We start from the raw sequence: 26,464 nt of genomic DNA, 5'->3' as shown, positions 1-26,464 counted from the left end.
GGGCCAGTTCTGCTGGCACGATCCTGTAGCACGTGGCCGCGTAGCACGGGGTCGGGTCTGAAGGAGGCCAAGCAGGGGCACAAGACCCAGCAGCGGCACAGGGAAGAGGCCCAGGGCACCCAGGAGCAGACGAGACCCGGGAGTCGTGCGTGCTTGGCGTGGCCGCGGGCCCCGTGACGCCCGAGGACTCGAGTGCTCAGCCCCGTGTAGTGGCCGCGAAGGCCTGCCTGGGAGAAACGCCCCGGGAGGCCGGCAGGAACCCGGGATCGGAAGGGATGTGGAGGGGCCCCGGGTCGGAGGAGATGGCTTTGGCTGTGTTTGGTTTTGTTTCTTCTTCCCAAGATCCCGGGTGTGAAAGGGGCCAGAGGTGAAGTCCTGGGCTGGAAAGCCTCACGATTCAGCCCCGCAGCCCCAGGCCCTGAGTGTGGAGGAGGGCGGAGCGGGTCGGCGAAGGGCGCGGCTGCCGTTTTCCTGATGGGCTGGAGGGGCAGTGGCGCTTTCCGGACGAAGAGGACCGGAAGGGTCCCCGAGACCTCCGCTGGGAGCCACGCACCCACCCAAGGATACGGCTCCAGGAGGCGACGGAGGAGGGCGGCTGCTTGCCCTGGCCCGAGCTGTGCGTCCCCCGCCTTGGCCACAGCAGTGGACATTCCCAGAAGAACAAGCGCCCGAGAGCACTGAGAAATTTTCCCCCGAGAAAACTTGACCCTCGTCCTGGCAGCAGGACACCTCGGGAAGAAAGCCACCCAGCGGCCACCTGGGCGAGACCGGCTGCCCGAGCAGGCGCGCGGGGCCTCTGGCCGCTGGCCCCGGGCTGCCAGCCCCCACCCGGACTCCCAGCCGTGCCAGGAGAGCAGCGTGGAGACGCACGCCGGGGCCCTCGGCAGGCTCTTGGGGCTCCCGGAGGCGGCGGCTAGCGTCTACGGCCATACCACCCTGAACGCGCCCGATCTCGTCTGATCTCGGAAGCTAAGCAGGGTCGGGCCTGGTTAGTACTTGGATGGGAGACCGCCTGGGAATACCGGGTGCTGTAGGCTTTTGCTCCTCCCTCCCTCGCTGCTCCTTTTGTCTTCGGGGACTTCGCCACCACCCCCCCCACCACCACCACCACCCCCAGCACCACCACCACCACCACCACCACAACGACCCACCGTGACCACGACCCCGACCCCGTCCGGGCCACCCGCCAGACCCACGCACACCGAATCCTCACAGCTACGTCCCCGAATCCTCTCCCCTCCCCACACTCTCCTGGGGCGCGCGCCCGCGACACGGGTCACCAGCGAGGTTGGTCCCAGGCCACGTTGGGGACCGCTCCCCAACTGCCCTCCAGGCGGGCGGGGAGGGACGTGCGGAAGCCATGAGAAAGTGGGTCCTGCACCCCAGCGGGCCCCACAGCGGGACGCGCCACACCTGGGCTCGCCACAAGGTGGTGCACTGGGTCCAGGGCAAGACGCCAGGGGACAGAGAAGCAGGGAGCCTCAGTCGGGTGCTGCTCCACGTCGCGCTCCGTCGCTCAACCCAAGACAGGGCAGCCAGCGCGCGACCTCTACGTGGGATCCCGCCTCCCACGGCAGAGCCTGCGGTCACAGGGACAGAGGGCGCAGGCCGCCAGAGCTCCGGATGCCAGCGGCAGCTCCCCGTCCCGCTCAAAGGGAGGGAGGGCCGCCGCTGGCGCCCAGTCGCCTGTGCCACCCTCCGGGTCTCAAAGCACTCCTCAGTCAGCTCAAGGACCGGGGCCACCTGGCCTTCGGGGTCACATGGGCTTGGGCACGACGGAAGGGACCGCTTGCCCCCGTGGAACAGACATTCTCCCCGTGGACAACCTCAGGTGCCGGGACCCTCTGCTCCGCCTTGGAAAACCCACCTTCTGCAATGTATGCCCAACGCAATCAGGCCGAGCAGATTGACCCCCTCGGCCCGGCCCCAGTGTGTGATGGGGCTCTGTGCGTGAGGGCTTGCTCTTCCCCACCTACACCAGGCACGGCATCTAACACACACACACACACACACACACACCACGCAGAGACACCCAGACCACGCACGCACGCACGGGGACGCACCCTCCTCTCCCCCACCCCACACACGAGCAGCCGAAGGACAAGAGGGTATGGCTGGGGCCTGAGCGGGAACAAGCGAAGCCTTGGTTTGCGGCCCCTCGGCCAACTGCATCAGGATTTTTGTCTGGGCTCGGAGGCCAGAGGATCTCTGCCATTTGCTAGCAGGGCCAGGGATGGCAGGAGGGTGGGTACGGGGCTCAGCCAGGGCCAGTTCTGCTGGCACGATCCTGTAGCACGTGGCCGCGTAGCACGGGGCCGGGTCTGAAGGAGGCCAAGCAGGGGCACAAGACCCAGCAGCGGCACAGGGAAGAGGCCCAGGGCACCCAGGAGCAGACGAGACCCGGGAGTCGTGCGTGCTTGGCGTGGCCGCGGGCCCCGTGACGCCCGAGGACTCGAGTGCTCAGCCCCGTGTAGTGGCCGCGAAGGCCTGCCTGGGAGAAACGCCCCGGGAGGCCGGCAGGAACCCGGGATCGGAAGGGATGTGGAGGGGCCCCGGGTCGGAGGAGATGGCTTTGGCTGTGTTTGGTTTTGTTTCTTCTTCCCAAGATCCCGGGTGTGAAAGGGGCCAGAGGTGAAGTCCTGGGCTGGAAAGCCTCACGATTCAGCCCCGCAGCCCCAGGCCCTGAGTGTGGAGGAGGGCGGAGCGGGTCGGCGAAGGGCGCGGCTGCCGTTTTCCTGATGGGCTGGAGGGGCAGTGGCGCTTTCCGGACGAAGAGGACCGGAAGGGTCCCCGAGACCTCCGCTGGGAGCCACGCACCCACCCAAGGATACGGCTCCAGGAGGCGACGGAGGAGGGCGGCTGCTTGCCCTGGCCCGAGCTGTGCGTCCCCCGCCTTGGCCACAGCAGTGGACATTCCCAGAAGAACAAGCGCCCGAGAGCACTGAGAAATTTTCCCCCGAGAAAACTTGACCCTCGTCCTGGCAGCAGGACACCTCGGGAAGAAAGCCACCCAGCGGCCACCTGGGCGAGACCGGCTGCCCGAGCAGGCGCGCGGGGCCTCTGGCCGCTGGCCCCGGGCTGCCAGCCCCCACCCGGACTCCCAGCCGTGCCAGGAGAGCAGCGTGGAGACGCACGCCGGGGCCCTCGGCAGGCTCTTGGGGCTCCCGGAGGCGGCGGCTAGCGTCTACGGCCATACCACCCTGAACGCGCCCGATCTCGTCTGATCTCGGAAGCTAAGCAGGGTCGGGCCTGGTTAGTACTTGGATGGGAGACCGCCTGGGAATACCGGGTGCTGTAGGCTTTTGCTCCTCCCTCCCTCGCTGCTCCTTTTGTCTTCGGGGACTTCGCCACCACCCCCCCCACCACCACCACCACCCCCAGCACCACCACCACCACCACCACCACAACGACCCACCGTGACCACGACCCCGACCCCGTCCGGGCCACCCGCCAGACCCACGCACACCGAATCCTCACAGCTACGTCCCCGAATCCTCTCCCCTCCCCACACTCTCCTGGGGCGCGCGCCCGCGACACGGGTCACCAGCGAGGTTGGTCCCAGGCCACGTTGGGGACCGCTCCCCAACTGCCCTCCAGGCGGGCGGGGAGGGACGTGCGGAAGCCATGAGAAAGTGGGTCCTGCACCCCAGCGGGCCCCACAGCGGGACGCGCCACACCTGGGCTCGCCACAAGGTGGTGCACTGGGTCCAGGGCAAGACGCCAGGGGACAGAGAAGCAGGGAGCCTCAGTCGGGTGCTGCTCCACGTCGCGCTCCGTCGCTCAACCCAAGACAGGGCAGCCAGCGCGCGACCTCTACGTGGGATCCCGCCTCCCACGGCAGAGCCTGCGGTCACAGGGACAGAGGGCGCAGGCCGCCAGAGCTCCGGATGCCAGCGGCAGCTCCCCGTCCCGCTCAAAGGGAGGGAGGGCCGCCGCTGGCGCCCAGTCGCCTGTGCCACCCTCCGGGTCTCAAAGCACTCCTCAGTCAGCTCAAGGACCGGGGCCACCTGGCCTTCGGGGTCACATGGGCTTGGGCACGACGGAAGGGACCGCTTGCCCCCGTGGAACAGACATTCTCCCCGTGGACAACCTCAGGTGCCGGGACCCTCTGCTCCGTCTTGGAAAACCCACCTTCTGCAATGTATGCCCAACGCAATCAGGCCGAGCAGATTGACCCCCTCGGCCCGGCCCCAGTGTGTGATGGGGCTCTGTGCGTGAGGGCTTGCTCTTCCCCACCTACACCAGGCACGGCATCTAACACACACACACACACACACACACACACCACGCAGAGACACCCAGACCACGCACGCACGCACGGGGACGCACCCTCCTCTCCCCCACCCCACACACGAGCAGCCGAAGGACAAGAGGGTATGGCTGGGGCCTGAGCGGGAACAAGCGAAGCCTTGGTTTGCGGCCCCTCGGCCAACTGCATCAGGATTTTTGTCTGGGCTCGGAGGCCAGAGGATCTCTGCCATTTGCTAGCAGGGCCAGGGATGGCAGGAGGGTGGGTACGGGGCTCAGCCAGGGCCAGTTCTGCTGGCACGATCCTGTAGCACGTGGCCGCGTAGCACGGGGCCGGGTCTGAAGGAGGCCAAGCAGGGGCACAAGACCCAGCAGCGGCACAGGGAAGAGGCCCAGGGCACCCAGGAGCAGACGAGACCCGGGAGTCGTGCGTGCTTGGCGTGGCCGCGGGCCCCGTGACGCCCGAGGACTCGAGTGCTCAGCCCCGTGTAGTGGCCGCGAAGGCCTGCCTGGGAGAAACGCCCCGGGAGGCCGGCAGGAACCCGGGATCGGAAGGGATGTGGAGGGGCCCCGGGTCGGAGGAGATGGCTTTGGCTGTGTTTGGTTTTGTTTCTTCTTCCCAAGATCCCGGGTGTGAAAGGGGCCAGAGGTGAAGTCCTGGGCTGGAAAGCCTCACGATTCAGCCCCGCAGCCCCAGGCCCTGAGTGTGGAGGAGGGCGGAGCGGGTCGGCGAAGGGCGCGGCTGCCGTTTTCCTGATGGGCTGGAGGGGCAGTGGCGCTTTCCGGACGAAGAGGACCGGAAGGGTCCCCGAGACCTCCGCTGGGAGCCACGCACCCACCCAAGGATACGGCTCCAGGAGGCGACGGAGGAGGGCGGCTGCTTGCCCTGGCCCGAGCTGTGCGTCCCCCGCCTTGGCCACAGCAGTGGACATTCCCAGAAGAACAAGCGCCCGAGAGCACTGAGAAATTTTCCCCCGAGAAAACTTGACCCTCGTCCTGGCAGCAGGACACCTCGGGAAGAAAGCCACCCAGCGGCCACCTGGGCGAGACCGGCTGCCCGAGCAGGCGCGCGGGGCCTCTGGCCGCTGGCCCCGGGCTGCCAGCCCCCACCCGGACTCCCAGCCGTGCCAGGAGAGCAGCGTGGAGACGCACGCCGGGGCCCTCGGCAGGCTCTTGGGGCTCCCGGAGGCGGCGGCTAGCGTCTACGGCCATACCACCCTGAACGCGCCCGATCTCGTCTGATCTCGGAAGCTAAGCAGGGTCGGGCCTGGTTAGTACTTGGATGGGAGACCGCCTGGGAATACCGGGTGCTGTAGGCTTTTGCTCCTCCCTCCCTCGCTGCTCCTTTTGTCTTCGGGGACTTCGCCACCACCCCCCCCACCACCACCACCACCCCCAGCACCACCACCACCACCACCACCACAACGACCCACCGTGACCACGACCCCGACCCCGTCCGGGCCACCCGCCAGACCCACGCACACCGAATCCTCACAGCTACGTCCCCGAATCCTCTCCCCTCCCCACACTCTCCTGGGGCGCGCGCCCGCGACACGGGTCACCAGCGAGGTTGGTCCCAGGCCACGTTGGGGACCGCTCCCCAACTGCCCTCCAGGCGGGCGGGGAGGGACGTGCGGAAGCCATGAGAAAGTGGGTCCTGCACCCCAGCGGGCCCCACAGCGGGACGCGCCACACCTGGGCTCGCCACAAGGTGGTGCACTGGGTCCAGGGCAAGACGCCAGGGGACAGAGAAGCAGGGAGCCTCAGTCGGGTGCTGCTCCACGTCGCGCTCCGTCGCTCAACCCAAGACAGGGCAGCCAGCGCGCGACCTCTACGTGGGATCCCGCCTCCCACGGCAGAGCCTGCGGTCACAGGGACAGAGGGCGCAGGCCGCCAGAGCTCCGGATGCCAGCGGCAGCTCCCCGTCCCGCTCAAAGGGAGGGAGGGCCGCCGCTGGCGCCCAGTCGCCTGTGCCACCCTCCGGGTCTCAAAGCACTCCTCAGTCAGCTCAAGGACCGGGGCCACCTGGCCTTCGGGGTCACATGGGCTTGGGCACGACGGAAGGGACCGCTTGCCCCCGTGGAACAGACATTCTCCCCGTGGACAACCTCAGGTGCCGGGACCCTCTGCTCCGCCTTGGAAAACCCACCTTCTGCAATGTATGCCCAACGCAATCAGGCCGAGCAGATTGACCCCCTCGGCCCGGCCCCAGTGTGTGATGGGGCTCTGTGCGTGAGGGCTTGCTCTTCCCCACCTACACCAGGCACGGCATCTAACACACACACACACACACACACACACACCACGCAGAGACACCCAGACCACGCACGCACGCACGGGGACGCACCCTCCTCTCCCCCACCCCACACACGAGCAGCCGAAGGACAAGAGGGTATGGCTGGGGCCTGAGCGGGAACAAGCGAAGCCTTGGTTTGCGGCCCCTCGGCCAACTGCATCAGGATTTTTGTCTGGGCTCGGAGGCCAGAGGATCTCTGCCATTTGCTAGCAGGGCCAGGGATGGCAGGAGGGTGGGTACGGGGCTCAGCCAGGGCCAGTTCTGCTGGCACGATCCTGTAGCACGTGGCCGCGTAGCACGGGGCCGGGTCTGAAGGAGGCCAAGCAGGGGCACAAGACCCAGCAGCGGCACAGGGAAGAGGCCCAGGGCACCCAGGAGCAGACGAGACCCGGGAGTCGTGCGTGCTTGGCGTGGCCGCGGGCCCCGTGACGCCCGAGGACTCGAGTGCTCAGCCCCGTGTAGTGGCCGCGAAGGCCTGCCTGGGAGAAACGCCCCGGGAGGCCGGCAGGAACCCGGGATCGGAAGGGATGTGGAGGGGCCCCGGGTCGGAGGAGATGGCTTTGGCTGTGTTTGGTTTTGTTTCTTCTTCCCAAGATCCCGGGTGTGAAAGGGGCCAGAGGTGAAGTCCTGGGCTGGAAAGCCTCACGATTCAGCCCCGCAGCCCCAGGCCCTGAGTGTGGAGGAGGGCGGAGCGGGTCGGCGAAGGGCGCGGCTGCCGTTTTCCTGATGGGCTGGAGGGGCAGTGTCGCTTTCCGGACGAAGAGGACCGGAAGGGTCCCCGAGACCTCCGCTGGGAGCCACGCACCCACCCAAGGATACGGCTCCAGGAGGCGACGGAGGAGGGCGGCTGCTTGCCCTGGCCCGAGCTGTGCGTCCCCCGCCTTGGCCACAGCAGTGGACATTCCCAGAAGAACAAGCGCCCGAGAGCACTGAGAAATTTTCCCCCGAGAAAACTTGACCCTCGTCCTGGCAGCAGGACACCTCGGGAAGAAAGCCACCCAGCGGCCACCTGGGCGAGACCGGCTGCCCGAGCAGGCGCGCGGGGCCTCTGGCCGCTGGCCCCGGGCTGCCAGCCCCCACCCGGACTCCCAGCCGTGCCAGGAGAGCAGCGTGGAGACGCACGCCGGGGCCCTCGGCAGGCTCTTGGGGCTCCCAGAGGCGGCGGCTAGCGTCTACGGCCATACCACCCTGAACGCGCCCGATCTCGTCTGATCTCGGAAGCTAAGCAGGGTCGGGCCTGGTTAGTACTTGGATGGGAGACCGCCTGGGAATACCGGGTGCTGTAGGCTTTTGCTCCTCCCTCCCTCGCTGCTCCTTTTGTCTTCGGGGACTTCGCCACCACCCCCCCCCACCACCACCACCCCCAGCACCACCACCACCACCACCACAACGACCCACCGTGACCACGACCCCGACCCCGTCCGGGCCACCCGCCAGACCCACGCACACCGAATCCTCACAGCTACGTCCCCGAATCCTCTCCCCTCCCCACACTCTCCTGGGGCGCGCGCCCGCGACACGGGTCACCAGCGAGGTTGGTCCCAGGCCACGTTGGGGACCGCTCCCCAACTGCCCTCCAGGCGGGCGGGGAGGGACGTGCGGAAGCCATGAGAAAGTGGGTCCTGCACCCCAGCGGGCCCCACAGCGGGACGCGCCACACCTGGGCTCGCCACAAGGTGGTGCACTGGGTCCAGGGCAAGACGCCAGGGGACAGAGAAGCAGGGAGCCTCAGTCGGGTGCTGCTCCACGTCGCCCTCCGTCGCTCAACCCAAGACAGGGCAGCCAGCGCGCGACCTCTACGTGGGATCCCGCCTCCCACGGCAGAGCCTGCGGTCACAGGGACAGAGGGCGCAGGCCGCCAGAGCTCCGGATGCCAGCGGCAGCTCCCCGTCCCGCTCAAAGGGAGGGAGGGCCGCCGCTGGCGCCCAGTCGCCTGTGCCACCCTCCGGGTCTCAAAGCACTCCTCAGTCAGCTCAAGGACCGGGGCCACCTGGCCTTCGGGGTCACATGGGCTTGGGCACGACGGAAGGGACCGCTTGCCCCCGTGGAACAGACATTCTCCCCGTGGACAACCTCAGGTGCCGGGACCCTCTGCTCCGCCTTGGAAAACCCACCTTCTGCAATGTATGCCCAACGCAATCAGGCCGAGCAGATTGACCCCCTCGGCCCGGCCCCAGTGTGTGATGGGGCTCTGTGCGTGAGGGCTTGCTCTTCCCCACCTACACCAGGCACGGCATCTAACACACACACACACACACACACACACACACACACACACACACACCACGCAGAGACACCCAGACCACGCACGCACGCACGGGGACGCACCCTCCTCTCCCCCACCCCACACACGAGCAGCCGAAGGACAAGAGGGTATGGCTGGGGCCTGAGCGGGAACAAGCGAAGCCTTGGTTTGCGGCCCCTCGGCCAACTGCATCAGGATTTTTGTCTGGGCTCGGAGGCCAGAGGATCTCTGCCATTTGCTAGCAGGGCCAGGGATGGCAGGAGGGTGGCTACGGGGCTCAGCCAGGGCCAGTTCTGCTGGCACGATCCTGTAGCACGTGGCCGCGTAGCACGGGGCCGGGTCTGAAGGAGGCCAAGCAGGGGCACAAGACCCAGCAGCGGCACAGGGAAGAGGCCCAGGGCACCCAGGAGCAGACGAGACCCGGGAGTCGTGCGTGCTTGGCGTGGCCGCGGGCCCCGTGACGCCCGAGGACTCGAGTGCTCAGCCCCGTGTAGTGGCCGCGAAGGCCTGCCTGGGAGAAACGCCCCGGGAGGCCGGCAGGAACCCGGGATCGGAAGGGATGTGGAGGGGCCCCGGGTCGGAGGAGATGGCTTTGGCTGTGTTTGGTTTTGTTTCTTCTTCCCAAGATCCCGGGTGTGAAAGGGGCCAGAGGTGAAGTCCTGGGCTGGAAAGCCTCACGATTCAGCCCCGCAGCCCCAGGCCCTGAGTGTGGAGGAGGGCGGAGCGGGTCGGCGAAGGGCGCGGCTGCCGTTTTCCTGAGGGGCTGGAGGGGCAGTGGCGCTTTCCGGACGAAGAGGACCGGAAGGGTCCCCGAGACCTCCGCTGGGAGCCACGCACCCACCCAAGGATACGGCTCCAGGAGGCGACGGAGGAGGGCGGCTGCTTGCCCTGGCCCGAGCTGTGCGTCCCCCGCCTTGGCCACAGCAGTGGACATTCCCAGAAGAACAAGCGCCCGAGAGCACTGAGAAATTTTCCCCCGAGAAAACTTGACCCTCGTCCTGGCAGCAGGACACCTCGGGAAGAAAGCCACCCAGCGGCCACCTGGGCGAGACCGGCTGCCCGAGCAGGCGCGCGGGGCCTCTGGCCGCTGGCCCCGGGCTGCCAGCCCCCACCCGGACTCCCAGCCGTGCCAGGAGAGCAGCGTGGAGACGCACGCCGGGGCCCTCGGCAGGCTCTTGGGGCTCCCGGAGGCGGCGGCTAGCGTCTACGGCCATACCACCCTGAACGCGCCCGATCTCGTCTGATCTCGGAAGCTAAGCAGGGTCGGGCCTGGTTAGTACTTGGATGGGAGACCGCCTGGGAATACCGGGTGCTGTAGGCTTTTGCTCCTCCCTCCCTCGCTGCTCCTTTTGTCTTCGGGGACTTCGCCACCACCCCCCCCCCCACCACCACCACCCCCAGCACCACCACCACCACCACCACCACAACGACCCACCGTGACCACGACCCCGACCCCGTCCGGGCCACCCGCCAGACCCACGCACACCGAATCCTCACAGCTACGTCCCCGAATCCTCTCCCCTCCCCACACTCTCCTGGGGCGCGCGCCCGCGACACGGGTCACCAGCGAGGTTGGTCCCAGGCCACGTTGGGGACCGCTCCCCAACTGCCCTCCAGGCGGGCGGGGAGGGACGTGCGGAAGCCATGAGAAAGTGGGTCCTGCACCCCAGCGGGCCCCACAGCGGGACGCGCCACACCTGGGCTCGCCACAAGGTGGTGCACTGGGTCCAGGGCAAGACGCCAGGGGACAGAGAAGCAGGGAGCCTCAGTCGGGTGCTGCTCCACGTCGCGCTCCGTCGCTCAACCCAAGACAGGGCAGCCAGCGCGCGACCTCTACGTGGGATCCCGCCTCCCACGGCAGAGCCTGCGGTCACAGGGACAGAGGGCGCAGGCCGCCAGAGCTCCGGATGCCAGCGGCAGCTCCCCGTCCCGCTCAAAGGGAGGGAGGGCCGCCGCTGGCGCCCAGTCGCCTGTGCCACCCTCCGGGTCTCAAAGCACTCCTCAGTCAGCTCAAGGACCGGGGCCACCTGGCCTTCGGGGTCACATGGGCTTGGGCACGACGGAAGGGACCGCTTGCCCCCGTGGAACAGACATTCTCCCCGTGGACAACCTCAGGTGCCGGGACCCTCTGCTCCGCCTTGGAAAACCCACCTTCTGCAATGTATGCCCAACGCAATCAGGCCGAGCAGATTGACCCCCTCGGCCCGGCCCCAGTGTGTGATGGGGCTCTGTGCGTGAGGGCTTGCTCTTCCCCACCTACACCAGGCACGGCATCTAACACACACACACACACACACACACACCACGCAGAGACACCCAGACCACGCACGCACGCACGGGGACGCACCCTCCTCTCCCCCACCCCACACACGAGCAGCCGAAGGACAAGAGGGTATGGCTGGGGCCTGAGCGGGAACAAGCGAAGCCTTGGTTTGCGGCCCCTCGGCCAACTGCATCAGGATTTTTGTCTGGGCTCGGAGGCCAGAGGATCTCTGCCATTTGCTAGCAGGGCCAGGGATGGCAGGAGGGTGGGTACGGGGCTCAGCCAGGGCCAGTTCTGCTGGCACGATCCTGTAGCACGTGTCCGCGTAGCACGGGGCCGGGTCTGAAGGAGGCCAAGCAGGGGCACAAGACCCAGCAGCGGCACAGGGAAGAGGCCCAGGGCACCCAGGAGCAGACGAGACCCGGGAGTCGTGCGTGCTTGGCGTGGCCGCGGGCCCCGTGACGCCCGAGGACTCGAGTGCTCAGCCCCGTGTAGTGGCCGCGAAGGCCTGCCTGGGAGAAACGCCCCGGGAGGCCGGCAGGAACCCGGGATCGGAAGGGATGTGGAGGGGCCCCGGGTCGGAGGAGATGGCTTTGGCTGTGTTTGGTTTTGTTTCTTCTTCCCAAGATCCCGGGTGTGAAAGGGGCCAGAGGTGAAGTCCTGGGCTGGAAAGCCTCACGATTCAGCCCCGCAGCCCCAGGCCCTGAGTGTGGAGGAGGGCGGAGCGGGTCGGCGAAGGGCGCGGCTGCCGTTTTCCTGATGGGCTGGAGGGGCAGTGGCGCTTTCCGGACGAAGAGGACCGGAAGGGTCCCCGAGACCTCCGCTGGGAGCCACGCACCCACCCAAGGATACGGCTCCAGGAGGCGACGGAGGAGGGCGGCTGCTTGCCCTGGCCCGAGCTGTGCGTCCCCCGCCTTGGCCACAGCAGTGGACATTCCCAGAAGAACAAGCGCCCGAGAGCACTGAGAAATTTTCCCCCGAGAAAACTTGACCCTCGTCCTGGCAGCAGGACACCTCGGGAAGAAAGCCACCCAGCGGCCACCTGGGCGAGACCGGCTGCCCGAGCAGGCGCGCGGGGCCTCTGGCCGCTGGCCCCGGGCTGCCAGCCCCCACCCGGACTCCCAGCCGTGCCAGGAGAGCAGCGTGGAGACGCACGCCGGGGCCCTCGGCAGGCTCTTGGAGCTCCCAGAGGCGGCGGCTAGCGTCTACGGCCATACCACCCTGAACGCGCCTGATCTCGTCTGATCTCGGAAGCTAAGCAGGGTCGGGCCTGGTTAGTACTTGGATGGGAGACCGCCTGGGAATACCGGGTGCTGTAGGCTTTTGCTCCTCCCTCCCTCGCTGCTCCTTTTGTCTTCGGGGACTTCGCCACCACCCCCCCCACCACCACCACCCCCAGCACCACCACCACCACCACCACCACAACGACCCACCGTGACCACGACCCCGACCCCGTCCGGGCCACCCGCCAGACCCACGCACACCGAATCCTCACAGCTACGTCCCCGAATCCTCTCCCCTCCCCACACTCTCCTGGGGCGCGCGCCCGCGACACGGGTCACCAGCGAGGTTGGTCCCAGGCCACGTTGGGGACCGCTCCCCAACTGCCCTCCAGGCGGGCGGGGAGGGACGTGCGGAAGCCATGAGAAAGTGGGTCCTGCACCCCAGCGGGCCCCACAGCGGGACGCGCCACACCTGGGCTCGCCACAAGGTGGTGCACTGGGTCCAGGGCAAGACGCCAGGGGACAGAGAAGCAGGGAGCCTCAGTCGGGTGCTGCTCCACGTCGCGCTCCGTCGCTCAACCCAAGACAGGGCAGCCAGCGCGCGACCTCTACGTGGGATCCCGCCTCCCACGGCAGAGCCTGCGGTCACAGGGACAGAGGGCGCAGGCCGCCAGAGCTCCGGATGCCAGCGGCAGCTCCCCGTCCCGCTCAAAGGGAGGGAGGGCCGCCGCTGGCGCCCAGTCGCCTGTGCCACCCTCCGGGTCTCAAAGCACTCCTCAGTCAGCTCAAGGACCGGGGCCACCTGGCCTTCGGGGTCACATGGGCTTGGGCACGACGGAAGGGACCGCTTGCCCCCGTGGAACAGACATTCTCCCCGTGGACAACCTCAGGTGCCGGGACCCTCTGCTCCGCCTTGGAAAACCCACCTTCTGCAATGTATGCCCAACGCAATCAGGCCGAGCAGATTGACCCCCTCGGCCCGGCCCCAGTGTGTGATGGGGCTCTGTGCGTGAGGGCTTGCTCTTCCCCACCTACACCAGGCACGGCATCTAACACACACACACACACACACACACACACCACGCAGAGACACCCAGACCACGCACGCACGCACGGGGACGCACCCTCCTCTCCCCCACCCCACACACGAGCAGCCGAAGGACAAGAGGGTATGGCTGGGGCCTGAGCGGGAACAAGCGAAGCCTTGGTTTGCGGCCCCTCGGCCAACTGCATCAGGATTTTTGTCTGGGCTCGGAGGCCAGAGGATCTCTGCCATTTGCTAGCAGGGCCAGGGATGGCAGGAGGGTGGGTACGGGGCTCAGCCAGGGCCAGTTCTGCTGGCACGATCCTGTAGCACGTGGCCGCGTAGCACGGGGCCGGGTCTGAAGGAGGCCAAGCAGGGGCACAAGACCCAGCAGCGGCACAGGGAAGAGGCCCAGGGCACCCAGGAGCAGACGAGACCCGGGAGTCGTGCGTGCTTGGCGTGGCCGCGGGCCCCGTGACGCCCGAGGACTCGAGTGCTCAGCCCCGTGTAGTGGCCGCGAAGGCCTGCCTGGGAGAAACGCCCCGGGAGGCCGGCAGGAACCCGGGATCGGAAGGGATGTGGAGGGGCCCCGGGTCGGAGGAGATGGCTTTGGCTGTGTTTGGTTTTGTTTCTTCTTCCCAAGATCCCGGGTGTGAAAGGGGCCAGAGGTGAAGTCCTGGGCTGGAAAGCCTCACGATTCAGCCCCGCAGCCCCAGGCCCTGAGTGTGGAGGAGGGCGGAGCGGGTCGGCGAAGGGCGCGGCTGCCGTTTTCCTGATGGGCTGGAGGGGCAGTGGCGCTTTCCGGACGAAGAGGACCGGAAGGGTCCCCGAGACCTCCGCTGGGAGCCACGCACCCACCCAAGGATACGGCTCCAGGAGGCGACGGAGGAGGGCGGCTGCTTGCCCTGGCCCGAGCTGTGCGTCCCCCGCCTTGGCCACAGCAGTGGACATTCCCAGAAGAACAAGCGCCCGAGAGCACTGAGAAATTTTCCCCCGAGAAAACTTGACCCTCGTCCTGGCAGCAGGACACCTCGGGAAGAAAGCCACCCAGCGGCCACCTGGGCGAGACCGGCTGCCCGAGCAGGCGCGCGGGGCCTCTGGCCGCTGGCCCCGGGCTGCCAGCCCCCACCCGGACTCCCAGCCGTGCCAGGAGAGCAGCGTGGAGACGCACGCCGGGGCCCTCGGCAGGCTCTTGGGGCTCCCGGAGGCGGCGGCTAGCGTCTACGGCCATACCACCCTGAACGCGCCCGATCTCGTCTGATCTCGGAAGCTAAGCAGGGTCGGGCCTGGTTAGTACTTGGATGGGAGACCGCCTGGGAATACCGGGTGCTGTAGGCTTTTGCTCCTCCCTCCCTCGCTGCTCCTTTTGTCTTCGGGGACTTCGCCACCACCCCCCCCACCACCACCACCACCCCCAGCACCACCACCACCACCACCACCACAACGACCCACCGTGACCACGACCCCGACCCCGTCCGGGCCACCCGCCAGACCCACGCACACCGAATCCTCACAGCTACGTCCCCGAATCCTCTCCCCTCCCCACACTCTCCTGGGGCGCGCGCCCGCGACACGGGTCACCAGCGAGGTTGGTCCCAGGCCACGTTGGGGACCGCTCCCCAACTGCCCTCCAGGCGGGCGGGGAGGGACGTGCGGAAGCCATGAGAAAGTGGGTCCTGCACCCCAGCGGGCCCCACAGCGGGACGCGCCACACCTGGGCTCGCCACAAGGTGGTGCACTGGGTCCAGGGCAAGACGCCAGGGGACAGAGAAGCAGGGAGCCTCAGTCGGGTGCTGCTCCACGTCGCGCTCCGTCGCTCAACCCAAGACAGGGCAGCCAGCGCGCGACCTCTACGTGGGATCCCGCCTCCCACGGCAGAGCCTGCGGTCACAGGGACAGAGGGCGCAGGCCGCCAGAGCTCCGGATGCCAGCGGCAGCTCCCCGTCCCGCTCAAAGGGAGGGAGGGCCGCCGCTGGCGCCCAGTCGCCTGTGCCACCCTCCGGGTCTCAAAGCACTCCTCAGTCAGCTCAAGGACCGGGGCCACCTGGCCTTCGGGGTCACATGGGCTTGGGCACGACGGAAGGGACCGCTTGCCCCCGTGGAACAGACATTCTCCCCGTGGACAACCTCAGGTGCCGGGACCCTCTGCTCCGCCTTGGAAAACCCACCTTCTGCAATGTATGCCCAACGCAATCAGGCCGAGCAGATTGACCCCCTCGGCCCGGCCCCAGTGTGTGATGGGGCTCTGTGCGTGAGGGCTTGCTCTTCCCCACCTACACCAGGCACGGCATCTAACACACACACACACACACACACACACCACGCAGAGACACCCAGACCACGCACGCACGCACGGGGACGCACCCTCCTCTCCCCCACCCCACACACGAGCAGCCGAAGGACAAGAGGGTATGGCTGGGGCCTGAGCGGGAACAAGCGAAGCCTTGGTTTGCGGCCCCTCGGCCAACTGCATCAGGATTTTTGTCTGGGCTCGGAGGCCAGAGGATCTCTGCCATTTGCTAGCAGGGCCAGGGATGGCAGGAGGGTGGGTACGGGGCTCAGCCAGGGCCAGTTCTGCTGGCACGATCCTGTAGCACGTGTCCGCGTAGCACGGGGCCGGGTCTGAAGGAGGCCAAGCAGGGGCACAAGACCCAGCAGCGGCACAGGGAAGAGGCCCAGGGCACCCAGGAGCAGACGAGACCCGGGAGTCGTGCGTGCTTGGCGTGGCCGCGGGCCCCGTGACGCCCGAGGACTCGAGTGCTCAGCCCCGTGTAGTGGCCGCGAAGGCCTGCCTGGGAGAAACGCCCCGGGAGGCCGGCAGGAACCCGGGATCGGAAGGGATGTGGAGGGGCCCCGGGTCGGAGGAGATGGCTTTGGCTGTGTTTGGTTTTGTTTCTTCTTCCCAAGATCCCGGGTGTGAAAGGGGCCAGAGGTGAAGTCCTGGGCTGGAAAGCCTCACGATTCAGCCCCGCAGCCCCAGGCCCTGAGTGTGGAGGAGGGCGGAGCGGGTCGGCGAAGGGCGCGGCTGCCGTTTTCCTGATGGGCTGGAGGGGCAGTGGCGCTTTCCGGACGAAGAGGACCGGAAGGGTCCCCGAGACCTCCGCTGGGAGCCACGCACCCACCCAAGGATACGGCTCCAGGAGGCGACGGAGGAGGGCGGCTGCTTGCCCTGGCCCGAGCTGTGCGTCCCCCGCCTTGGCCACAGCAGTGGACATTCCCAGAAGAACAAGCGCCCGAGAGCACTGAGAAATTTTCCCCCGAGAAAACTTGACCCTCGTCCTGGCAGCAGGACACCTCGGGAAGAAAGCCACCCAGCGGCCACCTGGGCGAGACCGGCTGCCCGAGCAGGCGCGCGGGGCCTCTGGCCGCTGGCCCCGGGCTGCCAGCCCCCACCCGGACTCCCAGCCGTGCCAGGAGAGCAGCGTGGAGACGCACGCCGGGGCCCTCGGCAGGCTCTTGGAGCTCCCAGAGGCGGCGGCTAGCGTCTACGGCCATACCACCCTGAACGCGCCCGATCTCGTCTGATCTCGGAAGCTAAGCAGGGTCGGGCCTGGTTAGTACTTGGATGGGAGACCGCCTGGGAATACCGGGTGCTGTAGGCTTTTGCTCCTCCCTCCCTCGCTGCTCCTTTTGTCTTCGGGGACTTCGCCACCACCCCCCCCACCACCACCACCCCCAGCACCACCACCACCACCACCACCACAACGACCCACCGTGACCACGACCCCGACCCCGTCCGGGCCACCCGCCAGACCCACGCACACCGAATCCTCACAGCTACGTCCCCGAATCCTCTCCCCTCCCCACACTCTCCTGGGGCGCGCGCCCGCGACACGGGTCACCAGCGAGGTTGGTCCCAGGCCACGTTGGGGACCGCTCCCCAACTGCCCTCCAGGCGGGCGGGGAGGGACGTGCGGAAGCCATGAGAAAGTGGGTCCTGCACCCCAGCGGGCCCCACAGCGGGACGCGCCACACCTGGGCTCGCCACAAGGTGGTGCACTGGGTCCAGGGCAAGACGCCAGGGGACAGAGAAGCAGGGAGCCTCAGTCGGGTGCTGCTCCACGTCGCGCTCCGTCGCTCAACCCAAGACAGGGCAGCCAGCGCGCGACCTCTACGTGGGATCCCGCCTCCCACGGCAGAGCCTGCGGTCACAGGGACAGAGGGCGCAGGCCGCCAGAGCTCCGGATGCCAGCGGCAGCTCCCCGTCCCGCTCAAAGGGAGGGAGGGCCGCCGCTGGCGCCCAGTCGCCTGTGCCACCCTCCGGGTCTCAAAGCACTCCTCAGTCAGCTCAAGGACCGGGGCCACCTGGCCTTCGGGGTCACATGGGCTTGGGCACGACGGAAGGGACCGCTTGCCCCCGTGGAACAGACATTCTCCCCGTGGACAACCTCAGGTGCCGGGACCCTCTGCTCCGCCTTGGAAAACCCACCTTCTGCAATGTATGCCCAACGCAATCAGGCCGAGCAGATTGACCCCCTCGGCCCGGCCCCAGTGTGTGATGGGGCTCTGTGCGTGAGGGCTTGCTCTTCCCCACCTACACCAGGCACGGCATCTAACACACACACACACACACACACACACACCACGCAGAGACACCCAGACCACGCACGCACGCACGGGGACGCACCCTCCTCTCCCCCACCCCACACACGAGCAGCCGAAGGACAAGAGGGTATGGCTGGGGCCTGAGCGGGAACAAGCGAAGCCTTGGTTTGCGGCCCCTCGGCCAACTGCATCAGGATTTTTGTCTGGGCTCGGAGGCCAGAGGATCTCTGCCATTTGCTAGCAGGGCCAGGGATGGCAGGAGGGTGGGTACGGGGCTCAGCCAGGGCCAGTTCTGCTGGCACGATCCTGTAGCACGTGGCCGCGTAGCACGGGGCCGGGTCTGAAGGAGGCCAAGCAGGGGCACAAGACCCAGCAGCGGCACAGGGAAGAGGCCCAGGGCACCCAGGAGCAGACGAGACCCGGGAGTCGTGCGTGCTTGGCGTGGCCGCGGGCCCCGTGACGCCCGAGGACTCGAGTGCTCAGCCCCGTGTAGTGGCCGCGAAGGCCTGCCTGGGAGAAACGCCCCGGGAGGCCGGCAGGAACCCGGGATCGGAAGGGATGTGGAGGGGCCCCGGGTCGGAGGAGATGGCTTTGGCTGTGTTTGGTTTTGTTTCTTCTTCCCAAGATCCCGGGTGTGAAAGGGGCCAGAGGTGAAGTCCTGGGCTGGAAAGCCTCACGATTCAGCCCCGCAGCCCCAGGCCCTGAGTGTGGAGGAGGGCGGAGCGGGTCGGCGAAGGGCGCGGCTGCCGTTTTCCTGATGGGCTGGAGGGGCAGTGGCGCTTTCCGGACGAAGAGGACCGGAAGGGTCCCCGAGACCTCCGCTGGGAGCCACGCACCCACCCAAGGATACGGCTCCAGGAGGCGACGGAGGAGGGCGGCTGCTTGCCCTGGCCCGAGCTGTGCGTCCCCCGCCTTGGCCACAGCAGTGGACATTCCCAGAAGAACAAGCGCCCGAGAGCACTGAGAAATTTTCCCCCGAGAAAACTTGACCCTCGTCCTGGCAGCAGGACACCTCGGGAAGAAAGCCACCCAGCGGCCACCTGGGCGAGACCGGCTGCCCGAGCAGGCGCGCGGGGCCTCTGGCCGCTGGCCCCGGGCTGCCAGCCCCCACCCGGACTCCCAGCCGTGCCAGGAGAGCAGCGTGGAGACGCACGCCGGGGCCCTCGGCAGGCTCTTGGGGCTCCCGGAGGCGGCGGCTAGCGTCTACGGCCATACCACCCTGAACGCGCCCGATCTCGTCTGATCTCGGAAGCTAAGCAGGGTCGGGCCTGGTTAGTACTTGGATGGGAGACCGCCTGGGAATACCGGGTGCTGTAGGCTTTTGCTCCTCCCTCCCTCGCTGCTCCTTTTGTCTTCGGGGACTTCGCCACCACCCCCCCCACCACCACCACCCCCAGCACCACCACCACCACCACCACCACAACGACCCACCGTGACCACGACCCCGACCCCGTCCGGGCCACCCGCCAGACCCACGCACACCGAATCCTCACAGCTACGTCCCCGAATCCTCTCCCCTCCCCACACTCTCCTGGGGCGCGCGCCCGCGACACGGGTCACCAGCGAGGTTGGTCCCAGGCCACGTTGGGGACCGCTCCCCAACTGCCCTCCAGGCGGGCGGGGAGGGACGTGCGGAAGCCATGAGAAAGTGGGTCCTGCACCCCAGCGGGCCCCACAGCGGGACGCGCCACACCTGGGCTCGCCACAAGGTGGTGCACTGGGTCCAGGGCAAGACGCCAGGGGACAGAGAAGCAGGGAGCCTCAGTCGGGTGCTGCTCCACGTCGCGCTCCGTCGCTCAACCCAAGACAGGGCAGCCAGCGCGCGACCTCTACGTGGGATCCCGCCTCCCACGGCAGAGCCTGCGGTCACAGGGACAGAGGGCGCAGGCCGCCAGAGCTCCGGATGCCAGCGGCAGCTCCCCGTCCCGCTCAAAGGGAGGGAGGGCCGCCGCTGGCGCCCAGTCGCCTGTGCCACCCTCCGGGTCTCAAAGCACTCCTCAGTCAGCTCAAGGACCGGGGCCACCTGGCCTTCGGGGTCACATGGGCTTGGGCACGACGGAAGGGACCGCTTGCCCCCGTGGAACAGACATTCTCCCCGTGGACAACCTCAGGTGCCGGGACCCTCTGCTCCGCCTTGGAAAACCCACCTTCTGCAATGTATGCCCAACGCAATCAGGCCGAGCAGATTGACCCCCTCGGCCCGGCCCCAGTGTGTGATGGGGCTCTGTGCGTGAGGGCTTGCTCTTCCCCACCTACACCAGGCACGGCATCTAACACACACACACACACACACACACACACCACGCAGAGACACCCAGACCACGCACGCACGCACGGGGACGCACCCTCCTCTCCCCCACCCCACACACGAGCAGCCGAAGGACAAGAGGGTATGGCTGGGGCCTGAGCGGGAACAAGCGAAGCCTTGGTTTGCGGCCCCTCGGCCAACTGCATCAGGATTTTTGTCTGGGCTCGGAGGCCAGAGGATCTCTGCCATTTGCTAGCAGGGCCAGGGATGGCAGGAGGGTGGGTACGGGGCTCAGCCAGGGCCAGTTCTGCTGGCACGATCCTGTAGCACGTGGCCGCGTAGCACGGGGCCGGGTCTGAAGGAGGCCAAGCAGGGGCACAAGACCCAGCAGCGGCACAGGGAAGAGGCCCAGGGCACCCAGGAGCAGACGAGACCCGGGAGTCGTGCGTGCTTGGCGTGGCCGCGGGCCCCGTGACGCCCGAGGACTCGAGTGCTCAGCCCCGTGTAGTGGCCGCGAAGGCCTGCCTGGGAGAAACGCCCCGGGAGGCCGGCAGGAACCCGGGATCGGAAGGGATGTGGAGGGGCCCCGGGTCGGAGGAGATGGCTTTGGCTGTGTTTGGTTTTGTTTCTTCTTCCCAAGATCCCGGGTGTGAAAGGGGCCAGAGGTGAAGTCCTGGGCTGGAAAGCCTCACGATTCAGCCCCGCAGCCCCAGGCCCTGAGTGTGGAGGAGGGCGGAGCGGGTCGGCGAAGGGCGCGGCTGCCGTTTTCCTGATGGGCTGGAGGGGCAGTGGCGCTTTCCGGACGAAGAGGACCGGAAGGGTCCCCGAGACCTCCGCTGGGAGCCACGCACCCACCCAAGGATACGGCTCCAGGAGGCGACGGAGGAGGGCGGCTGCTTGCCCTGGCCCGAGCTGTGCGTCCCCCGCCTTGGCCACAGCAGTGGACATTCCCAGAAGAACAAGCGCCCGAGAGCACTGAGAAATTTTCCCCCGAGAAAACTTGACCCTCGTCCTGGCAGCAGGACACCTCGGGAAGAAAGCCACCCAGCGGCCACCTGGGCGAGACCGGCTGCCCGAGCAGGCGCGCGGGGCCTCTGGCCGCTGGCCCCGGGCTGCCAGCCCCCACCCGGACTCCCAGCCGTGCCAGGAGAGCAGCGTGGAGACGCACGCCGGGGCCCTCGGCAGGCTCTTGGGGCTCCCGGAGGCGGCGGCTAGCGTCTACGGCCATACCACCCTGAACGCGCCCGATCTCGTCTGATCTCGGAAGCTAAGCAGGGTCGGGCCTGGTTAGTACTTGGATGGGAGACCGCCTGGGAATACCGGGTGCTGTAGGCTTTTGCTCCTCCCTCCCTCACTGCTCCTTTTGTCTTCGGGGACTTCGCCACCACCCCCCCCACCACCACCACCACCCCCAGCACCACCACCACCACCACCACCACAACGACCCACCGTGACCACGACCCCGACCCCGTCCGGGCCACCCGCCAGACCCACGCACACCGAATCCTCACAGCTACGTCCCCGAATCCTCTCCCCTCCCCACACTCTCCTGGGGCGCGCGCCCGCGACACGGGTCACCAGCGAGGTTGGTCCCAGGCCACGTTGGGGACCGCTCCCCAACTGCCCTCCAGGCGGGCGGGGAGGGACGTGCGGAAGCCATGAGAAAGTGGGTCCTGCACCCCAGCGGGCCCCACAGCGGGACGCGCCACACCTGGGCTCGCCACAAGGTGGTGCACTGGGTCCAGGGCAAGACGCCAGGGGACAGAGAAGCAGGGAGCCTCAGTCGGGTGCTGCTCCACGTCGCGCTCCGTCGCTCAACCCAAGACAGGGCAGCCAGCGCGCGACCTCTACGTGGGATCCCGCCTCCCACGGCAGAGCCTGCGGTCACAGGGACAGAGGGCGCAGGCCGCCAGAGCTCCGGATGCCAGCGGCAGCTCCCCGTCCCGCTCAAAGGGAGGGAGGGCCGCCGCTGGCGCCCAGTCGCCTGTGCCACCCTCCGGGTCTCAAAGCACTCCTCAGTCAGCTCAAGGACCGGGGCCACCTGGCCTTCGGGGTCACATGGGCTTGGGCACGACGGAAGGGACCGCTTGCCCCCGTGGAACAGACATTCTCCCCGTGGACAACCTCAGGTGCCGGGACCCTCTGCTCCGCCTTGGAAAACCCACCTTCTGCAATGTATGCCCAACGCAATCAGGCCGAGCAGATTGACCCCCTCGGCCCGGCCCCAGTGTGTGATGGGGCTCTGTGCGTGAGGGCTTGCTCTTCCCCACCTACACCAGGCACGGCATCTAACACACACACACACACACACACACACCACGCAGAGACACCCAGACCACGCACGCACGCACGGGGACGCACCCTCCTCTCCCCCACCCCACACACGAGCAGCCGAAGGACAAGAGGGTATGGCTGGGGCCTGAGCGGGAACAAGCGAAGCCTTGGTTTGCGGCCCCTCGGCCAACTGCATCAGGATTTTTGTCTGGGCTCGGAGGCCAGAGGATCTCTGCCATTTGCTAGCAGGGCCAGGGATGGCAGGAGGGTGGGTACGGGGCTCAGCCAGGGCCAGTTCTGCTGGCACGATCCTGTAGCACGTGGCCGCGTAGCACGGGGCCGGGTCTGAAGGAGGCCAAGCAGGGGCACAAGACCCAGCAGCGGCACAGGGAAGAGGCCCAGGGCACCCAGGAGCAGACGAGACCCGGGAGTCGTGCGTGCTTGGCGTGGCCGCGGGCCCCGTGACGCCCGAGGACTCGAGTGCTCAGCCCCGTGTAGTGGCCGCGAAGGCCTGCCTGGGAGAAACGCCCCGGGAGGCCGGCAGGAACCCGGGATCGGAAGGGATGTGGAGGGGCCCCGGGTCGGAGGAGATGGCTTTGGCTGTGTTTGGTTTTGTTTCTTCTTCCCAAGATCCCGGGTGTGAAAGGGGCCAGAGGTGAAGTCCTGGGCTGGAAAGCCTCACGATTCAGCCCCGCAGCCCCAGGCCCTGAGTGTGGAGGAGGGCGGAGCGGGTCGGCGAAGGGCGCGGCTGCCGTTTTCCTGATGGGCTGGAGGGGCAGTGTCGCTTTCCGGACGAAGAGGACCGGAAGGGTCCCCGAGACCTCCGCTGGGAGCCACGCACCCACCCAAGGATACGGCTCCAGGAGGCGACGGAGGAGGGCGGCTGCTTGCCCTGGCCCGAGCTGTGCGTCCCCCGCCTTGGCCACAGCAGTGGACATTCCCAGAAGAACAAGCGCCCGAGAGCACTGAGAAATTTTCCCCCGAGAAAACTTGACCCTCGTCCTGGCAGCAGGACACCTCGGGAAGAAAGCCACCCAGCGGCCACCTGGGCGAGACCGGCTGCCCGAGCAGGCGCGCGGGGCCTCTGGCCGCTGGCCCCGGGCTGCCAGCCCCCACCCGGACTCCCAGCCGTGCCAGGAGAGCAGCGTGGAGACGCACGCCGGGGCCCTCGGCAGGCTCTTGGGGCTCCCGGAGGCGGCGGCTAGCGTCTACGGCCATACCACCCTGAACGCGCCCGATCTCGTCTGATCTCGGAAGCTAAGCAGGGTCGGGCCTGGTTAGTACTTGGATGGGAGACCGCCTGGGAATACCGGGTGCTGTAGGCTTTTGCTCCTCCCTCCCTCGCTGCTCCTTTTGTCTTCGGGGACTTCGCCACCACCCCCCCCACCACCACCACCACCCCCAGCACCACCACCACCACCACCACCACAACGACCCACCGTGACCACGACCCCGACCCCGTCCGGGCCACCCGCCAGACCCACGCACACCGAATCCTCACAGCTACGTCCCCGAATCCTCTCCCCTCCCCACACTCTCCTGGGGCGCGCGCCCGCGACACGGGTCACCAGCGAGGTTGGTCCCAGGCCACGTTGGGGACCGCTCCCCAACTGCCCTCCAGGCGGGCGGGGAGGGACGTGCGGAAGCCATGAGAAAGTGGGTCCTGCACCCCAGCGGGCCCCACAGCGGGACGCGCCACACCTGGGCTCGCCACAAGGTGGTGCACTGGGTCCAGGGCAAGACGCCAGGGGACAGAGAAGCAGGGAGCCTCAGTCGGGTGCTGCTCCACGTCGCGCTCCGTCGCTCAACCCAAGACAGGGCAGCCAGCGCGCGACCTCTACGTGGGATCCCGCCTCCCACGGCAGAGCCTGCGGTCACAGGGACAGAGGGCGCAGGCCGCCAGAGCTCCGGATGCCAGCGGCAGCTCCCCGTCCCGCTCAAAGGGAGGGAGGGCCGCCGCTGGCGCCCAGTCGCCTGTGCCACCCTCCGGGTCTCAAAGCACTCCTCAGTCAGCTCAAGGACCGGGGCCACCTGGCCTTCGGGGTCACATGGGCTTGGGCACGACGGAAGGGACCGCTTGCCCCCGTGGAACAGACATTCTCCCCGTGGACAACCTCAGGTGCCGGGACCCTCTGCTCCGCCTTGGAAAACCCACCTTCTGCAATGTATGCCCAACGCAATCAGGCCGAGCAGATTGACCCCCTCGGCCCGGCCCCAGTGTGTGATGGGGCTCTGTGCGTGAGGGCTTGCTCTTCCCCACCTACACCAGGCACGGCATCTAACACACACACACACACACACACACACACCACGCAGAGACACCCAGACCACGCACGCACGCACGGGGACGCACCCTCCTCTCCCCCACCCCACACACGAGCAGCCGAAGGACAAGAGGGTATGGCTGGGGCCTGAGCGGGAACAAGCGAAGCCTTGGTTTGCGGCCCCTCGGCCAACTGCATCAGGATTTTTGTCTGGGCTCGGAGGCCAGAGGATCTCTGCCATTTGCTAGCAGGGCCAGGGATGGCAGGAGGGTGGGTACGGGGCTCAGCCAGGGCCAGTTCTGCTGGCACGATCCTGTAGCACGTGGCCGCGTAGCACGGGGCCGGGTCTGAAGGAGGCCAAGCAGGGGCACAAGACCCAGCAGCGGCACAGGGAAGAGGCCCAGGGCACCCAGGAGCAGACGAGACCCGGGAGTCGTGCGTGCTTGGCGTGGCCGCGGGCCCCGTGACGCCCGAGGACTCGAGTGCTCAGCCCCGTGTAGTGGCCGCGAAGGCCTGCCTGGGAGAAACGCCCCGGGAGGCCGGCAGGAACCCGGGATCGGAAGGGATGTGGAGGGGCCCCGGGTCGGAGGAGATGGCTTTGGCTGTGTTTGGTTTTGTTTCTTCTTCCCAAGATCCCGGGTGTGAAAGGGGCCAGAGGTGAAGTCCTGGGCTGGAAAGCCTCACGATTCAGCCCCGCAGCCCCAGGCCCTGAGTGTGGAGGAGGGCGGAGCGGGTCGGCGAAGGGCGCGGCTGCCGTTTTCCTGATGGGCTGGAGGGGCAGTGGCGCTTTCCGGACGAAGAGGACCGGAAGGGTCCCCGAGACCTCCGCTGGGAGCCACGCACCCACCCAAGGATACGGCTCCAGGAGGCGACGGAGGAGGGCGGCTGCTTGCCCTGGCCCGAGCTGTGCGTCCCCCGCCTTGGCCACAGCAGTGGACATTCCCAGAAGAACAAGCGCCCGAGAGCACTGAGAAATTTTCCCCCGAGAAAACTTGACCCTCGTCCTGGCAGCAGGACACCTCGGGAAGAAAGCCACCCAGCGGCCACCTGGGCGAGACCGGCTGCCCGAGCAGGCGCGCGGGGCCTCTGGCCGCTGGCCCCGGGCTGCCAGCCCCCACCCGGACTCCCAGCCGTGCCAGGAGAGCAGCGTGGAGACGCACGCCGGGGCCCTCGGCAGGCTCTTGGGGCTCCCGGAGGCGGCGGCTAGCGTCTACGGCCATACCACCCTGAACGCGCCCGATCTCGTCTGATCTCGGAAGCTAAGCAGGGTCGGGCCTGGTTAGTACTTGGATGGGAGACCGCCTGGGAATACCGGGTGCTGTAGGCTTTTGCTCCTCCCTCCCTCGCTGCTCCTTTTGTCTTCGGGGACTTCGCCACCACCCCCCCCACCACCACCACCACCCCCAGCACCACCACCACCACCACCACCACAACGACCCACCGTGACCACGACCCCGACCCCGTCCGGGCCACCCGCCAGACCCACGCACACCGAATCCTCACAGCTACGTCCCCGAATCCTCTCCCCTCCCCACACTCTCCTGGGGCGCGCGCCCGCGACACGGGTCACCAGCGAGGTTGGTCCCAGGCCACGTTGGGGACCGCTCCCCAACTGCCCTCCAGGCGGGCGGGGAGGGACGTGCGGAAGCCATGAGAAAGTGGGTCCTGCACCCCAGCGGGCCCCACAGCGGGACGCGCCACACCTGGGCTCGCCACAAGGTGGTGCACTGGGTCCAGGGCAAGACGCCAGGGGACAGAGAAGCAGGGAGCCTCAGTCGGGTGCTGCTCCACGTCGCGCTCCGTCGCTCAACCCAAGACAGGGCAGCCAGCGCGC

At 67.8% G+C, this 26,464-nt stretch overlaps 12 non-coding genes across 12 annotated transcripts; all 12 read left to right on the top strand.

The window, feature by feature from the left end:
• Window positions 1–918: 918 nt before the first annotated feature.
• On the top strand, window positions 919–1,037 carry LOC141413320 (5S ribosomal RNA). Its single transcript, XR_012438112.1, has one exon. It is a non-coding gene; the product is annotated as a 5S ribosomal RNA (ribosomal RNA).
• A 2,145-nt stretch (window positions 1,038–3,182) lies between these two features.
• Window positions 3,183–3,301, top strand: LOC141413319 (5S ribosomal RNA). The gene has a single exon (XR_012438111.1). It is a non-coding gene; the product is annotated as a 5S ribosomal RNA (ribosomal RNA).
• Window positions 3,302–5,448: 2,147 nt separating this feature from the next.
• On the top strand, window positions 5,449–5,567 carry LOC141413317 (5S ribosomal RNA). The gene has a single exon (XR_012438109.1). It is a non-coding gene; the product is annotated as a 5S ribosomal RNA (ribosomal RNA).
• A 2,147-nt stretch (window positions 5,568–7,714) lies between these two features.
• On the top strand, window positions 7,715–7,833 carry LOC141413316 (5S ribosomal RNA). Its single transcript, XR_012438108.1, has one exon. It is a non-coding gene; the product is annotated as a 5S ribosomal RNA (ribosomal RNA).
• A 2,158-nt stretch (window positions 7,834–9,991) lies between these two features.
• Window positions 9,992–10,110, top strand: LOC141413315 (5S ribosomal RNA). The gene has a single exon (XR_012438107.1). It is a non-coding gene; the product is annotated as a 5S ribosomal RNA (ribosomal RNA).
• A 2,145-nt stretch (window positions 10,111–12,255) lies between these two features.
• LOC141412584 (5S ribosomal RNA) lies at window positions 12,256–12,374 on the top strand. The gene has a single exon (XR_012437426.1). It is a non-coding gene; the product is annotated as a 5S ribosomal RNA (ribosomal RNA).
• A 2,144-nt stretch (window positions 12,375–14,518) lies between these two features.
• LOC141413314 (5S ribosomal RNA) lies at window positions 14,519–14,637 on the top strand. The gene has a single exon (XR_012438106.1). It is a non-coding gene; the product is annotated as a 5S ribosomal RNA (ribosomal RNA).
• A 2,145-nt stretch (window positions 14,638–16,782) lies between these two features.
• LOC141413313 (5S ribosomal RNA) lies at window positions 16,783–16,901 on the top strand. The gene has a single exon (XR_012438105.1). It is a non-coding gene; the product is annotated as a 5S ribosomal RNA (ribosomal RNA).
• A 2,144-nt stretch (window positions 16,902–19,045) lies between these two features.
• LOC141413311 (5S ribosomal RNA) lies at window positions 19,046–19,164 on the top strand. Its single transcript, XR_012438103.1, has one exon. It is a non-coding gene; the product is annotated as a 5S ribosomal RNA (ribosomal RNA).
• Window positions 19,165–21,308: 2,144 nt separating this feature from the next.
• LOC141413310 (5S ribosomal RNA) lies at window positions 21,309–21,427 on the top strand. Its single transcript, XR_012438102.1, has one exon. It is a non-coding gene; the product is annotated as a 5S ribosomal RNA (ribosomal RNA).
• Window positions 21,428–23,572: 2,145 nt separating this feature from the next.
• On the top strand, window positions 23,573–23,691 carry LOC141413309 (5S ribosomal RNA). The gene has a single exon (XR_012438101.1). It is a non-coding gene; the product is annotated as a 5S ribosomal RNA (ribosomal RNA).
• A 2,147-nt stretch (window positions 23,692–25,838) lies between these two features.
• LOC141413308 (5S ribosomal RNA) lies at window positions 25,839–25,957 on the top strand. Its single transcript, XR_012438100.1, has one exon. It is a non-coding gene; the product is annotated as a 5S ribosomal RNA (ribosomal RNA).
• Window positions 25,958–26,464: the final 507 nt, after the last annotated feature.

This window comes from Castor canadensis, chromosome 10 (assembly GCF_047511655.1).
Source record: "Castor canadensis chromosome 10, mCasCan1.hap1v2, whole genome shotgun sequence".
Classification (NCBI taxonomy): Eukaryota; Metazoa; Chordata; class Mammalia; order Rodentia; family Castoridae; genus Castor; species Castor canadensis.
Note: the sequence above shows the minus strand (reverse complement) of the source record. Positions and strands in the feature narration are given on the sequence as shown.